The sequence below is a fragment of the Macaca nemestrina genome, chromosome 11 (assembly GCF_043159975.1).
Source record: "Macaca nemestrina isolate mMacNem1 chromosome 11, mMacNem.hap1, whole genome shotgun sequence".
NCBI lineage: Eukaryota > Metazoa > Chordata > Mammalia > Primates > Cercopithecidae > Macaca > Macaca nemestrina.
This window is the reverse complement of record NC_092135.1, coordinates 16,100,557-16,115,490: the sequence shown is the minus strand read 5'-3', so window position 1 is coordinate 16,115,490 and position 14,934 is coordinate 16,100,557. Positions and strand designations below refer to the sequence as shown.

The 14,934-nt window shown below is 37.3% G+C and overlaps 1 protein-coding gene and 1 long non-coding RNA gene across 4 annotated transcripts in view; one reads left to right on the top strand and one right to left on the bottom strand.

Moving 5' to 3' along the window:
- LOC105492523 (dipeptidyl peptidase like 10) overlaps positions 1 to 14,934 on the top strand; it is a 1,403,881-nt gene that overhangs the window by 632,692 nt on the left and 756,255 nt on the right. The gene's annotated exons all lie outside the window — the stretch shown is intronic.
- The window catches only part of LOC139357075 (uncharacterized), a 60,207-nt gene that overhangs the window by 35,593 nt on the left and 9,680 nt on the right, over positions 1 to 14,934 (bottom strand). For both annotated transcript variants that reach the window (XR_011609690.1, XR_011609691.1), the window contains exons 2-3: positions 13,983 to 14,295; positions 8,760 to 8,852 (exon numbers count right to left, since the gene is read on the bottom strand). This is a non-coding gene — a long non-coding RNA (uncharacterized lncRNA). The remainder of the gene's footprint in view (positions 1 to 8,759; positions 8,853 to 13,982; positions 14,296 to 14,934) is intronic.

Here is a 14,934-nt window from a genome sequence, read left to right as displayed (position 1 = left end):
GAAAATGCCAAGTGCCCCCTGGCTTATCTCTTGTAGAAGAATTTGTAGCGGGGCTTAGACCACCTGAAATGAATAGCATTTTGCAGTTCTGTCTGAATTTTACTCTGTGATTTATTATTTCATTATACTAGACTGAATTTGAACCAACAAATAGTTTGCCCAGAGAATAAAACATACTTTTACCTTACAGATCCTTTCCCTTCCCTTCCCATCTCTTTTTCTTCTTTCTGTCCCACCTCCACCAAAGTGTGTATGTATATGTGTTAGCATGGGTGTGTGTGTGTATACTCACATCCATTCTGTTATAATAATTGGAAACCCACTTTTGCTGGAGCACGTTAAATATTGCCTCTTAAATATTAATATGTTTAGAAAACTCATTCCTATAAATAATAAAAGTGGTAATTTCAACACAGTTGTTCCAAAATTTCAATAAATTAATCTGAATAATGAGTTTATAGATATTACATTTAGAAAATGCATAGTTAAAAGGAAACATTTTAATAAAATAACACTTTTCAAAAAGCCAAATTTCAAACTGGAAATTCAGAAGTAGGTACAATTTGAATATTTGGCCAGTGCCACTAGGATATGTTAGCAAATCTCAAAGTTTCCCCTCCCCCTTTAAAAAACAGTGTTCCTCAAAAAAAATATTTACATGTCTCATTTAACTCTGCCTTTTTAGCCCAGGCCTATTATAATGCTGTTTGTTCCAAACTATTTCATAAAATATATTTATGCTAAAATATGTAATATTATATTCCACTACATAAATAAATATATTGTACACACATCACATACTATTGTACCATCACCAACTCATATACGAAGACTAAAGCTCTGTGATCTTTTTTATCTTGGCCAAATTCCTACCTAAGGGGTGTGGGGAGTCATGCCCTACAAACCAGAAATTCTCATCAGGTGGATTTTATTTAACCCTATATATCATGACTTACTTTCCAATCTGACTCTGGCATAACATTAGGAGACAAGGAAGAAAATCGAAATATTTCATCCCAAAACATGTTTTTCTGCCATGTCTTGAAATGGCCCTACAAAGCCCTCCTTTGTGGGGGAAGATGTGCATCTGTAAAGAATCTCTGTTAACACACCTAGATCTTTTCCTTTCAGGCTCTCCCAATCCTGAAGAGATTAACTGAAAGTCTAGCACCTTTTAAAGATCTGAATAGGATACATTTGTCATCTGTTGTCTCTAAGGGCAGCCACTGTAAGACTTCAAAAGAAGTTTGCTCTCCACAATCTTTTATCTTAACCCAAACATTTCTTTTCTATCCATCTCAGGTCTTTAGACAAACTCAACCGATTGTCAAGCAGAAAAGGTTTAAATTTACCCATAGCCCGAAGCCACCCGCAAGCCCTCCCTGCTTAGAGAGTTGTCCTGCCTTTCTGAACCTAATGTATTTCTTAAATGTATTTAATTGATGTCTCATGCCTTCCTAAAATATATAAAACCAAGTTGTACCCTGACCAACGTGGGCACATGTTCTCAGGACCTCCTGAGAGCTGTGTCACAGGCCGTGGTCACTCATATTTGGCTCAGAATAAAACTCTTTTACAAAGTTTGACTCTTTTTGTCAACATATACTATAATATCTTCCAAAATGTGGTCTGAACTCACGAGAGGAAACAATGCAGAGTGTGTGATATTTTCTAATTCCATGAGTATTAGCTGGTCACAAAACATGCACTCTTGGCCAATGGGCACTGTGTATTCCAAGTCAAGCGTATTCTATAATGTGTTTTTATTTTGCTTCACTCTCTCATGTTACCATTTATCTCATCTTATGGTAAAGCAGTTTTGATCCATAACGATATTTTTAAAAGCTGAATTTTCCAAACTAAAACACCTAGCTGAGTAGGCTGTGAGTTAAAAGAGTAGTGTTAGAATGACTGTAGATGCCTTTGAGGAAGTGGTTGAAGGAAGGGATAGATTTTTGGTATTGGTTAAAGTCCTTTAATTTTTTCTTCAGCATAAAAAAAAAATGACTAAATCAATTAGTACAAATAACTTCCAGAGCAGTGGTCCTTAAACTCTAGCATGCATCAGAATCATATGGCAGGTGACTTAAACCACAGATTGTTGGCCCCACCTTTAGAGTTTCTATTCAGGAAGTCAAGGTTGTAGCCTGAGACTATGCCTTTTTTTTTTCCACAGAGTTTCACTCTTGTTGCCAGGTTGGAGTTGCCCAGGCTGGTGTGCAATGGCCTGATCTCAGCTCACCACAACCTCTACCTCCCGGGTTCAAGCGGTTCTCCTGTCTCAGCCTCTCGAGTAGCTGGGATTATAGGCATGCGCCACCATGCCCAGCTAATTTTGAATTTTTAGTACAGATGGGGTTTCTCCATGTTGGTCAGGCTGGTCTAGAACTCATGACCTCAGGTGATCTGCCTGCCTTGGCCTCCCAAAGTGCTGGGATTACAGGTGTAAGCCACCATGTCCAGCTGAGTATGCCTTTCTAACAAGTTCTCAAGTTATGCAGATGCTATGAGGTGGTGTCTTGGTTGACTTGAGCTGCTGTAACAAAATACCATAGACTTGGTGGCTTATAACACAGACTTTTATTTTTCACAGTTCTAGAGGTTGGGAAGCTTGGGAAGCTTAAGATTAAGACTCCAGAAAATTCAGTGTCTGGGGAGAGCCCTCTTCTTGGTTTATAGATGGTGCTTTTTAGCTGTGTCCTCACATGGTAGAAGGAGAGACCTAGCTTTCTCCAGCCTCTTTTATAAGGGCACTAATTCCATTCGTGGTGGCTCCACTCTCATGACCTAATCACCTCCTAAAGGCCTTGCCTCCTAACACCATCACCTTAGGTGTTAGAATTTCAATATATAAATTGTTAGGGGACACAAACATTCAGACCATAGCAGCAGGAGGGAACACACTTTGATAGCTGTTCTTCTAGAGCAATGCCTATAGTGCTTTTCAGTCTGGACTTCATAAGGGTTACCATGGTATTATCTGACAAAAACAAAAATGGTGCTACCTAGCTAACTCCCACAGAAAAAATCAGAAACAACTTTTCCTTTTTCTTTTATTTTCTCTTTTTCCTTTGAGAGACGGGGTCTTGCTGGGTCACCCAGACTAGAATGCAGTGGACTGATCATGGCTCAGAGCAGACTTGACCTCCTGGGATCAAGGGATCCTCCCACCTCAGCCTCAGCTGGGAATACATGTGGGCATCGCCATGCCTGATTGATTTTTTAAAAATTATCTGTAGAGACACAATCTCACTGTGTTGCCCAGGCTGGTCTCAAATTCCTGACCTCAAGCAACCCTCCTACCTTGGCTTCCCAAAGTGATGGAAAAAAATCCAAAAAACTTAAAACTAAGCAACTTTTTAAAAAATGTAATGGATTTATATTAATTTTGTGTTTCTTTTCCACTGAGCAATTAGGAAAAAGTTTAGTGAACTTTTAGCCAAATTTAACTAAGAAAAAAACTTCTTAATTTTGTCCTGAATTCCTGGCTATAGCTGACTGACCACCCCTTGACTTCCACAACCTTTATTGCCATCCCAGGTTGGCCCCTCATCCTCAGAGTAACATCCTGGAGAGCTGTCATCAACCAAGCTTGCCTCACATCTTCTGTCCTAAATTTTTATGTGCCACCTTCTGACCACAAGCTTCTTGACATCTTCAGCCTGATTTCCTCTTTTTCTTTTTTTTCCTTTTTTCTCCATTTCTCAGTTCATTCTCTTCTGCTTTCATTGTTTTTCTGAACATACATAAACCTTATGGTCAATCATTTGATCGTTTCTTTCTAATATTAGAAATGTCCTGACTTTCTTGTCGTTATTCTTACACAAAGTCAAAATAACCCAATCTAATCATTCTTTTCTCTTTGACTTCCACATTAACAATCATTGCTAGGAAAATTAATGGTTAGACCGCCGTTTGAATTTCCAACTTCAAAATGTCTTGTCTCCAAGACTAGATGAGCAGTAATTGGACATATCCCTAATGAGCACTCTGCCATTTTCCACAATTTTTATTTCAGATTGTCATCACTGAAGTACCTTTCTCACCACCCTCTCTATCACACTTTGGAAAAAGATCTTTCCTCCCATACTGTACAAATAAAATAATAATAATAGATATCAATTTTTTTTCTCTTCAATTTTCTTCACCCTTCCCTATCCAGCTATTTAAAATTTGCAGTCCCTTGGTATTCTTCTGGTTTATTTCTGTTATTACCTCTCTTAATGGGGTAGGAAAGAGTAGATAAAATTCTACCTAGAGTAGCTATTTGAAGATGATACTTCAAATATTATCCCCAAGTGGTGAGGGTTTTGTCAGGGATTTGGGGAGGGGGTTGAGGGGACTTGCACTTGCCTCGGAACAGTCTAAAATTCCAGTTTAGGTTTGTCGTCTCAAATACACTCTCACAAAATCTGTTATGTTCTCCAACTTAGGAGCATTGCTCTGTTTAGAGTTTGTTTTTTGTAAAAGTTAAAGGAAGAGGAAAGAAACACAAAAAGTGGTTCAACAGTCAAAGATAGATTTATTTTGGAGAACAAACCTGAGAGGGGTTTCTGGCCAATTTTGGTGAGGAGCACTCTCTCTTACAGTCTAAAAGTATTTATTGGTGAGAGAACTTGAAATGTTTCTGTGTTGGAGAGAAGTTTATGGTGGGATTGGAATATCTCTGGTTAGAGGGGAGGTTATCCTGGGGCTGACATCTCTCTGGCCAGATGGCAGGGTTATCTCAGGGCTGGCATGTCTCTGGTTGGGGAGGCATTTTGAATGTTTCTGGACGGAGATGTCATTTGTGGTTTATGGTCATGCCGACCTTAGCCATTAGGCTGATGCCCTTTAGATTTAGGTGGGTTTTGATCAAGACAAACTTTAAAATGGCAGTGCTCATCCAAGATGGTGATGCTCTCCTGCTCTGTCAGTTTTCAGGGTGGGATTGTGACTCACAACAAAGGTCTGTGATATAATAAGATGGCCATTGCTTTCTCACCCTCCTCATTCTCTTATATCCAACCATCTCCCTGTGCTAAGGAGCCAGATCAAGACAACACCAGTGGCCCTCCAGCAAGGTTCCACTGTACAACTTCCTCTCCTATTCTGCCTCGTGGATTTGCATCTAAACCTTGTCAGGATCCCTCCCTCCCTCACACCGCATTCATACTTCTAAACTTTGTCAACCTTTTCCACAAAGAATCATCACATTATCTTTTCAGATTCATTCACTCTCTTTTAGATAAGTCTGTAGTTGTCTGAAATCTGAGGACATAAATATCAGCTTTAATCATCCTCCATGATTTTGATCTAAATTTTAGTATGTGATGGAGATCATTTGAATTTTAGGTTTGAGGTTGTTTTTTATTTTTGGTTTGTTTTTTGTTTTCCACCACATAGGAAAAGTTATACTTTCCTCACCTTCCCCACCCCATCCCCAACCACAACATGTGTCTATATGTTTAGTGACACTAAAGGGAAAAAAGTAGAAGAAAAATGGCCTATTGCTGCTATTTTTCATTGGCCGTCCATCCTACCAATTTACTTTGAAATTTGTTTGAAGAATGATGTACTGAAGAGAAAAGATGAACTACAGCAAAAAGTCCCTTGCTAGTTATGCTTTGCTCATGGAAGGCCCTCATTTTGGTGTCCTATGACCTGCAGTTCAGTTCCGTTTCTCTCCTCTGAGTGTCCATGTTTAGCCCACCAGCCTCTGCATTGGGCTTTATAGCCTATTTGTTGTTGAGTAGTGAGAATTACATCCTGTTAGAAATGTAAGCTGAAAATAGTCACAATGGAGCTCTAGAATCAATTTTCTTGGCAAAAGTGCTAAATAGTCATCCTGACTCCAGTAAGCCAGGGATACTACTACTACTAATAACCATTGCAGCCTATGAGTGCACACACCATGCCAGGCAGTCTGCTAAGGGCTTCAATGCATTTTAATCATTTCACCAGCCTAGGACTGTTTTTTTTTTTTAATAAAGAATTCTTAAAATAAAGAAAATTTTTAAAATAAAGAAACTGAATCTCAGAAAGCTTAGATAATTTGTGCTAGTTCATCACACTAATAAGTGGTAGACTCTCTCTGTTTGACTCCAATGACTATATTCTTGAACACTATCCAAATGAATACCAAATAACTCACTTTGCAAACATTTCATGTCCATTATCACCTCATTAATTTGTTCATTTTATTGCTCATTTCCAGAATGCTCTCGCCACTCCTTTTATCATAAAACATCCCATCCATTCTTAAAGAGCCAGCTTATATCTCATCTTGTATCTTATCCTTCCCCTAACTATCCAGCATGAAGTAGTGTTTCTGCCTCTGTTCCCCTTAAGCATCTCTGTTTTAACACTTATTTTTAATATATCAGTTAATGTTAGAAGGATATCTATCACCTTTTGGTCTCAGAGTTGTACCAGTCCCATCTCCTACTGTGTCTGATACAGGACAGCTTTTTGTTTTGGTTTTCAGAACTTGATTTCAATGTGTATATGAAAAGAGGAGACATGATACACTAAAAAAGTAACATTTGATATAATAATATCTAAGTCCAATTCTAGGATTTACTAGGTGTGTTATATTAGAAAATGCAACAGGGATCACTGAACCTCAATATTGTCATCTGTAAAAATTATCTTCATAATAAAACTACTTGTTTTACCTTTGATTGAGTTTTTAAGAGAAAAACACACACAATAATAAGTGATGAAGTATTATAACTCATAATGTGCTATGTTACCGTATTTTGTCATTGCTAATAAAAAATAGTTGATGGATGTCTTTTTAAGTGACTTTTAGGCAGGGTCTAGAGTGAGCAGTAAAAGAAATTAAAGCTGAAACTGTGAACCTAAAATTCTGTTGTAGAAGTTGTTAACAACTGTCTTTCCTTCAGCAGAAGTTACCTAGCTCTACATTGCCTCTGGCTTTTTGCCACCCATTAGGATAAAAAGCTAGAAGATACGAACTAGGAAATAATAGAGATAAGGTGAAAGTCTAGCTTGAACTCAGTGAAGCAAACCAAAATAAGCAAAGATACCTCCCTTGGAGATGTGGTAGAAGACTTGTGTGAACTGCTACAGTGACTAACTACACAGAGGAATAAGGTTATACATATAAAGTTAAAAGATCTATAATAGGAGTGCTCCTGTTGAATCAGCCAACATGAATTTAGTCATATATTCATAATAGTGTGCATCATAAAACATTATTATAAATAGCAATGAGTTATAAATGGATTTGACCAATATCAAAAATATACTTAGTGAGAAACTACACTGTATTATTACTTTGTATAATTAAAAAAGATAATGGCTCAATATAAATGATAACTAAAATTTAAGAAGAAATTTTCTATTTTTAATCTAGGTTATAAAATGAATGATAGTAATGTAAAGTTTATCTATTTTTCTTTGGAGGGGAACCAAATCTGGAGACATAACAATAATTTGGTATCACGTAATGCCTAGGAAATGTACATATCTAATAAATATTTGTTGAGTTAATAAATGAATGACAGCCACTGGCATAAGTTAAAAAGTTTTTGTAGGTAAAAGACAAGGCTATAACAATGATTCTTTTGACTCATAACTGGTGGACCATTAATTATATACATATATGCACACACACACATAAACTTTAAGAAAATAAAATTTTAGGAAAATAGGTAAAATGTCAACTAGTATTTTATTGTTCTGCTAAATGAATTTGTTGTCATTCATGACAGTGTAATGATTCCATCTTGTGTCTCTGTGTAGGCACATTTGTGAACCACTTTCTATAATCCTCTTCTTTTTAGTTTTCTAACATTAGAAAAACTATTTTTTGTGTCTATGAAACATACAGTTTCAAAATTATTTTATGAAATTGAATGGATACTATTGTAGGCACATTTGTGAACCACTTTCTATAATCCTCTTCTTTTTAGTTTTCTTTTTTTTTTTTTCTTTTTTCTTTTTTTTTTTTTTTTTGAGACGGAGTCTCGCTGTGTCTCCCAGGCTGGAGTGCGGTGGCGTGATCTCGGCTCACTGCAAGCTCCGCCTCCCGGGTTCACGCCATTCTCCCGCTTCAGCCTCCCAAGTAGCTGAGACTACAGGCGCCCGCCACCACGCCCGGCTAGTTTTTTGTATTTTTAGTAGAGACAGGGTTTCACCATGTTAGCCAGGATAGTCTCGATCACCTGACCTCGTGATCCACCCGCCTCGGCCTCCCAAAGTGCTGGGATTACAGGCTTGAGCCACTGCGCCCGGCCCTTTTTAGTTTTCTAACATTAGAAAAACTATTTTTTGTGTCTATGAAACATACAATTTCAAAATTATTTTATGAAATTGAATGGATACTATAGGAATTAATGTCGTGTATATTGCTGTGTGATTCCTTTTAAAACTGAATGAGAGGCATTTAAGGCATGCCTACTGTTTTTCAGGGGCATCAAGTAACTTTGAGTTATTAGGTAATGAAATGTGAGTGACAGAGTTCCAGTTCATATTAAACATGAGGAGAAAAACATTCATATAGTAGGTTTAATCACTGTTACTTTACACTTTGATGTGCAAATTAAAATCGAGAACATGTCATTTATGTAGGCTTAAGAGTTATTCAGAGGTAGAAATATGACAGCAGGTGACCTTTATTGTTATGTTTTACTGCAACAAAAGCTCTGTGGATGTTATTTAATTTCTAGTGTGAATTGTCTGAAGGTGATAAAAGAAGTCAAATATCTGGACTGAGGTATATATTTGAGGAGATAGAAAAATTACTTTCTTACCTTCAGCAAACTTTCTTATTGATCACAAGAGTCAAAGGGCAATCTTCAATCCTCTAACTTACAACACATGGTAAACTACTTCCTCTGCAATCCCTGAAATGAAAGGTACAGGTGATATTCTGCAAATACAATGAGAAGATTCTGTTGGGTTACGAGCATCTTGTCTGATTAATTTTTACCTTCCATGGACCTAAAATAATACCTGTTTTGAAAGAGTAGCTCCATGAGTATTTATGAGGTCAACAGAATTTCATTATCTGAATTTAAATGTAGTAATTGAATTACCCACACAATGAATTTAGTTTGAGTAGTTTTACTTAGCTAATAGTGGCAAGCATAACATTAAAATGGGCAAAGAAATAAGCATGCCAGAGTTCTGCAAGCATTTTCTATAAACAGCCAGATAATAAGTATTTTAACTTAGGAAGGTTTAAAAATAAAATTAAGGATATTATGTAAGTGCATACATAACAACTTAAAATGTAACCATCTAAAAATAAAAAAAAAATAACTATTGTAACTCACAAGCCATACAAAAACAGGCGCTTTGGCTAGTGGGCTATAGTTTGCCCTTCCCTGAAATAGATTTTTGTCGAATAAATTCAAAGATTTTGTTCAAGTAGTTGACCTAAATAATTCTGTATATTTGGGCCTCCGTGGTGCAAATTTACATAGACAAGATAATTAGACAGATGATGGATTGAAATCAATTTCTTGTGAATTAAACAATTTAAACGAATTGTTTTATTATGCCTCTGTATCTGCATATAAGTTAGCAAACTCTGGGAACCAAGTGGGGAATGTGGATAAAAGGATTTAAGCATGTCTGGAGCCTCTACGGAGAATGGCATCTTTGGAAAAAAAAAAAAGTTAGTGGAGTTTAAAGTGTGCCTTAGAAAAGGATAGATTTAGATAGAGAGAAGATCTCATTCCTGGTGATAGGAGGAAGGTCATATGCAAATCGGCTTTGGGAGGAGTGTGAGGGTGAGTTAGTTGGAGCGGGTGAGGGCAGTGGAGCTCACTCTACCAACTTGGCAGAACATTGTGGTCCTCAAGGCCTGATGTAAGTGCATTTAGCTCTGGGAAACATTAGACACAAGTAAGATTATTCAGGAAACTGCTATTACTTGTTCCCAAAAGGAATTCTGCAATTCTTTTTTTTTTTTTTTTTTTTTGATATGGAGTCTCACTCTGTCACCCAGGCTGGAATGCAATGGCACAATCTTGGCTCACTGCAACCTCTGCCTCCTGGGTTCAAGCAGAAATTCTGCACTTCTAACTGAACAAAATATGCAACTAAATACGCATGAGCAATGCAATTAAATTAACTTTAATCAATTAATTTCTGTGTCTTAAATAAGAGTTTATGGAACATTAGTATTGCCTTATCACAGGAGCCAAAAGCCATTTTCAAGACTGTAAAACATTTTATATGTAGTAGTATCAAGTGGTGTGATAGTAAAATTTAAAAGATAAACAAAAAAATTAAGATGAGCAAGCCTCTTGATGTTTCTGAAGTTTAGCTTCTTCATGGGTAGGGTGAAGATGTGTTATTTAATGTTTGCCAATGTCTCATCTATCTTTACAATTCCAAGAAGTCATAAAATTTAATGTTAAATATCTAAAGTATAAAATTACTCACCAAACGACCCAAGGTACACACATATATACTCATTCAACACCTAGACCCATAGTTCCCAAACTAGGTGTCAATGTGCCCTAAGGGACTTTTAGGCTTGTGGGTCATACAGTTTCTTACAGGCCAACTCAACTCTGTAGCCCTAAAGCAGACATAAATAATATGCAAACACATGAGCATGGCTGTGTTTTGACAAAGCTTTATTTTCAAAAAAAGTGGCCAACACCCAAGCTGTACTTCACTAAACTCTGGTATACAGTATATACACATATATTTATATATGCACGTTAAATATATGTGTTGATATGCTTTCAAGAAATGTACAAATATATGAAGTTTCCTAATTGGTGAATCAAATAATAAACACATAAATACTTAAGTGAAGAATGGAGAGAAGGAAGACAGTAGGTACATTAGAGATAGCCTGAGCCAAAAGGAATAAAAGCCACTACTCAGGGAAAAGAGCTTAATGCATTCATATACATTTAGACATACATTTACATACAGATGCTCCTCAATTTTACAATAGGATTTTATCCCAATAAACCCATCATAATTTGAACATACAATGGGTTTATCAGGACAGAACCCCATCATAAATCAAGAAGTGTACTAAATGCATACACTTTTGCACAATTTTAAAGTTAACAAATACACGTTGAACCCTCCTAGGTTGGAAAATGGTCTATCTATACATGTATGTATTCATATATTCTCTGTTTCTCTATGAAATATTGATGACAAATTTGTTATTTATTTGTGGTAACGGTTTGTCTCAGATATGATAGATACACAATGTGTATTATTATGAAACTTGTAAAAAGGTTTAAGAATAAATAAATCAATAAACATCCATTTCAAACCTGATAGTAATGAAGTTTAAACTCATTTCCTTGGTACTATCTCTTAAAAATAGTAATAAAAGGTTTTGCTTGAGCAGAATGACTGCCTAACGTAGACATTACACTCTTGTGAAAATAACCACTTTGATAATACAAAGATAGCCAGTCTGGTAGAGATTAAACTGAGACAGCTGTGCACCTGTGTGGCAGACATTCAGTTGGCCATGTTATCAAGACCCAAGATATTGTAACAATTTTTAATATAAATAAAAGTGATAATAGTAATAATAATAAAGTTGCTGTAATCAAGCCAGCAGAATGCCCCCAAAATTATTTCCACTTAATAAATGCTCTCCTAACCTCATATTAAAGATTGTGTCTCTGATCGCAGTTAAAGACCAAATTTTAAAAATATGGAGACTTCAAATCTTATTCTGTATTGAATTCTAATGTGAAGATCTTTGCTGGAATGCTTCAAAGGAGATTAGAAATATTGATTATCATTTAAGTACTCTTAGATCACCAAAATCTCACTAATGAAGAATTTCTTTATATAATGACTCCTATTGGCTAGTTAACAAACTATAAAATGAACATGTAATATGTTAATCCCTCAATAACATGACCTGAAATCCCTACATTCTAAAAGTATCTCTTTGTTTTCTGCCTGTAATTGATAGAAATACGCCATTAATGAAATGTTCAGTCCTTGCTTAAAGTTCGTATCGCCGTAATTTTTCAAGGAATGTAGGACTTCAATACTTCTTAAAAGTCATGTTTGACTCTTCCCAGGATAGAATATAGAGGTATGATTAGGTAACCTTAAGTGAGAGAGAGATCGTATATAGAAAATAAAGCTTATTCTGCCACCTAGAACAGTTTTTTGAATAGTCCTTGTTAAGGCTGAATCTCGTCACCCAGGTCTCAGTTCAAATACAGAGATCATTTTTTTGATCACTGTATTAGGAAGGGGTATTTAGAAATGAGACTTTGGGACAGAAATGGGTATGTAGAGAGTTTACTGGAAATTGCCTTCTAATTAACACCTGTGGTGGGGTGAAGGAACCTGGACTGGCAGATAAATGTAGTCAAAATTAAGGCCACAGCAGATTCATCTTTTTCACCAGGAGCTCTGGTGCTGGAATGCATCTATAGAATTATTCCAACTTTCCCCAAAGGAGTAGGCATTCGTATCTCCATATCAGTCAGTCACTGGATACGGGATGGGTGCACACCCATGGGTGTCTTACCTCTCCTTGGCTGAGGACAATTTCCAGAGCAAGGCTCTGAAAGCTTTCAGCCAAAACACTCCCAGAAGTTGGGGGAGTAAGAGCCTCAGTCCTAATGAGAAAACTAGGTGGTTTAAAATGGCATCTACAACATTCTACTTCCTGCACTATTCAGGTACTTGTGATTCATATACAGTCATGCATCCCTTACCAAAAGGGATCCATTCTGTGAAATGGGTCCTTAGATGATTTCGTCATTGTACAAACATCATAGAGCATACTTACACAAACCTAGATGGTATAGCTTACTACACACCTAGCTTATATGGTATAGTCTACTGCTCCTGGGCTACAAACCTGTACAGTATGTTATTGTATTGAATACTATAGTCAACTGTCATACAATGGTATTTGTATATCTAAACATAAAAAAAGGTACAGTAAAAATTCAGTACTATGACCTTACGGAACAACCATTGTATATTGTGGCCCATCATTTATCAAAACATTATTATGCGGTGCATGAGTGTATTAAGTTCTGGAATTAACTCCTCTAGAATCCCTGGAAAAACACAAAAGGACAGCAAGTGATACAAACTACAGCCCACATACTACATCTAGTCAGAAGTCATAAATGATATTCATTGTTTTCCTCTTCTATTATCACATTTAGATTCACATTTATCTAGTGTTTCTGCAGATCGAGGTAGCTACCAAATGCAGAATATCACATCTGCAGGGTCTGGGCTCTTAGTCATCATAAACTTCTCAGGCCTTACCTGTTTCTCTTGTCCAGTTACTACAAAAATTTAGCAGCAGAGAACAAAGAGATGCCTCAAGAATCATCAGGTTTAGGCCGGGTGCAGCGGCTCACAACTGTAATTCTAGCACTTTGGGAGGCTGAAGCAAGCGTATCACTTGAGGTCAGGAGTTTAAAACCAGTCTGGCCAATATGGTGAAACCCTGTCTCTACTAAAAATATGAAAAAATTAGCCGGGTGTGGTGGCAGGTGCCTGTAATCCCAGCTACTCAGGAGGCTGAGGCAGGAGAATTGCTTGAACTCGGGAAGTGGAGGTTGCAGCGAGCCGAGGTCGCGCCACTTCACTCCAGCCTGGGCAACAGAACGAGACTCTGTCTCAACAAAAACACACAAAAAAAGAATCACCAGATTTATTATGTGGGCGCCATGCCAATTCTTCCCTGTCCCCATTGTGAAACAGCAGCCACACTTTCTCCTGGTGATCAAGGTGAACTGCCTCTCCAGGATGACTATCACTTTATTTGTCTCCTGGAGAATTGGTATGAAAAGGTCCAAGTGACATGGTAGCAGCTACAGCTTAAATCTAATGGGGCTTTTGTTGCCCCTCAAGGTTCAGGACCTTTAAACCTCTAGAACCAAGAACTGTGAGGACAGAAAACACAGATTCCTAGGAATTCCAGCCAGTGAGCTATGAGTCACTGGAAGTAATGATAAATGGAGCCATTACTTAGTTTGCATATTCATGTATTATACCTGTTGAGGACATAATCATACACAGGGGTCCTTCATGTAGAGTGCATGCTGTGTCCTGGAGGATGGGTCCTCTCAGTGTGTTATTTCCAAGATGGTGTCTCCATTGTGCCTTTATAAGGATCTTCTGTTGCTCTCTAAGGCTGGCAGTTTCTGAGTGTTGTGGGGTGTGACAATGTCAGCGGATCCCATGGATATCTGCCGCATCTCCTTTGTTGAAGTGTGAATTACTTGGTTCAGTATGATGTAACATATGACATAAATGTTGATGTAGCAGGCAGTCTTTAGTCCATTGTACAATGGTCTGACAGAGACCCTGTGAATAGAAAAGGCAAATCTATTCTTGGTTATATGGATGATGCTAGTCAAGATGAATTTCTGCTCTTTCCAGAGTGTAAGGTATCTAATACAATCAATGTGTCACCAAGTGGCTGGTTGGTCTTCTGAAAAGATGATGCCATATGAGAGGTATAGCACTTGTCTCTGTTGGCTGCATGCAGTGGTTCATACCTGTAATCCAAGCACTTTGGGAGGCCAAGGCAAGAGGATCACTTGACATGAGTTCGAGGCCAGCCTGGGTAACAGGGCAATAAAGATCCTATCTCTATAAAAACTTTTAAAGAAATTGTCCAGACATGGTAGTACATGCCTGTAGTCTTAGCTACTTGGGAGGCTGAGGTGGGAGGATTGCTTGAACCCAGGAGTTTGAGGCTGCAATGAGATATAATCTTGCCACAGGACTTCAGCTACTGGGTGACAGAACGTGACTGCATCTCAATTTAAAAATACACACACACACACACACACACACACACACACACACATATGAAACACATATAAAGGAATATATAGGAATTATATATATACACACATATATTTGTATATATGTATGTGTATATATGTGTGTGTGTATATGTGTATATATATGTGTGTGTGTGTGTATATATGTGTGTGT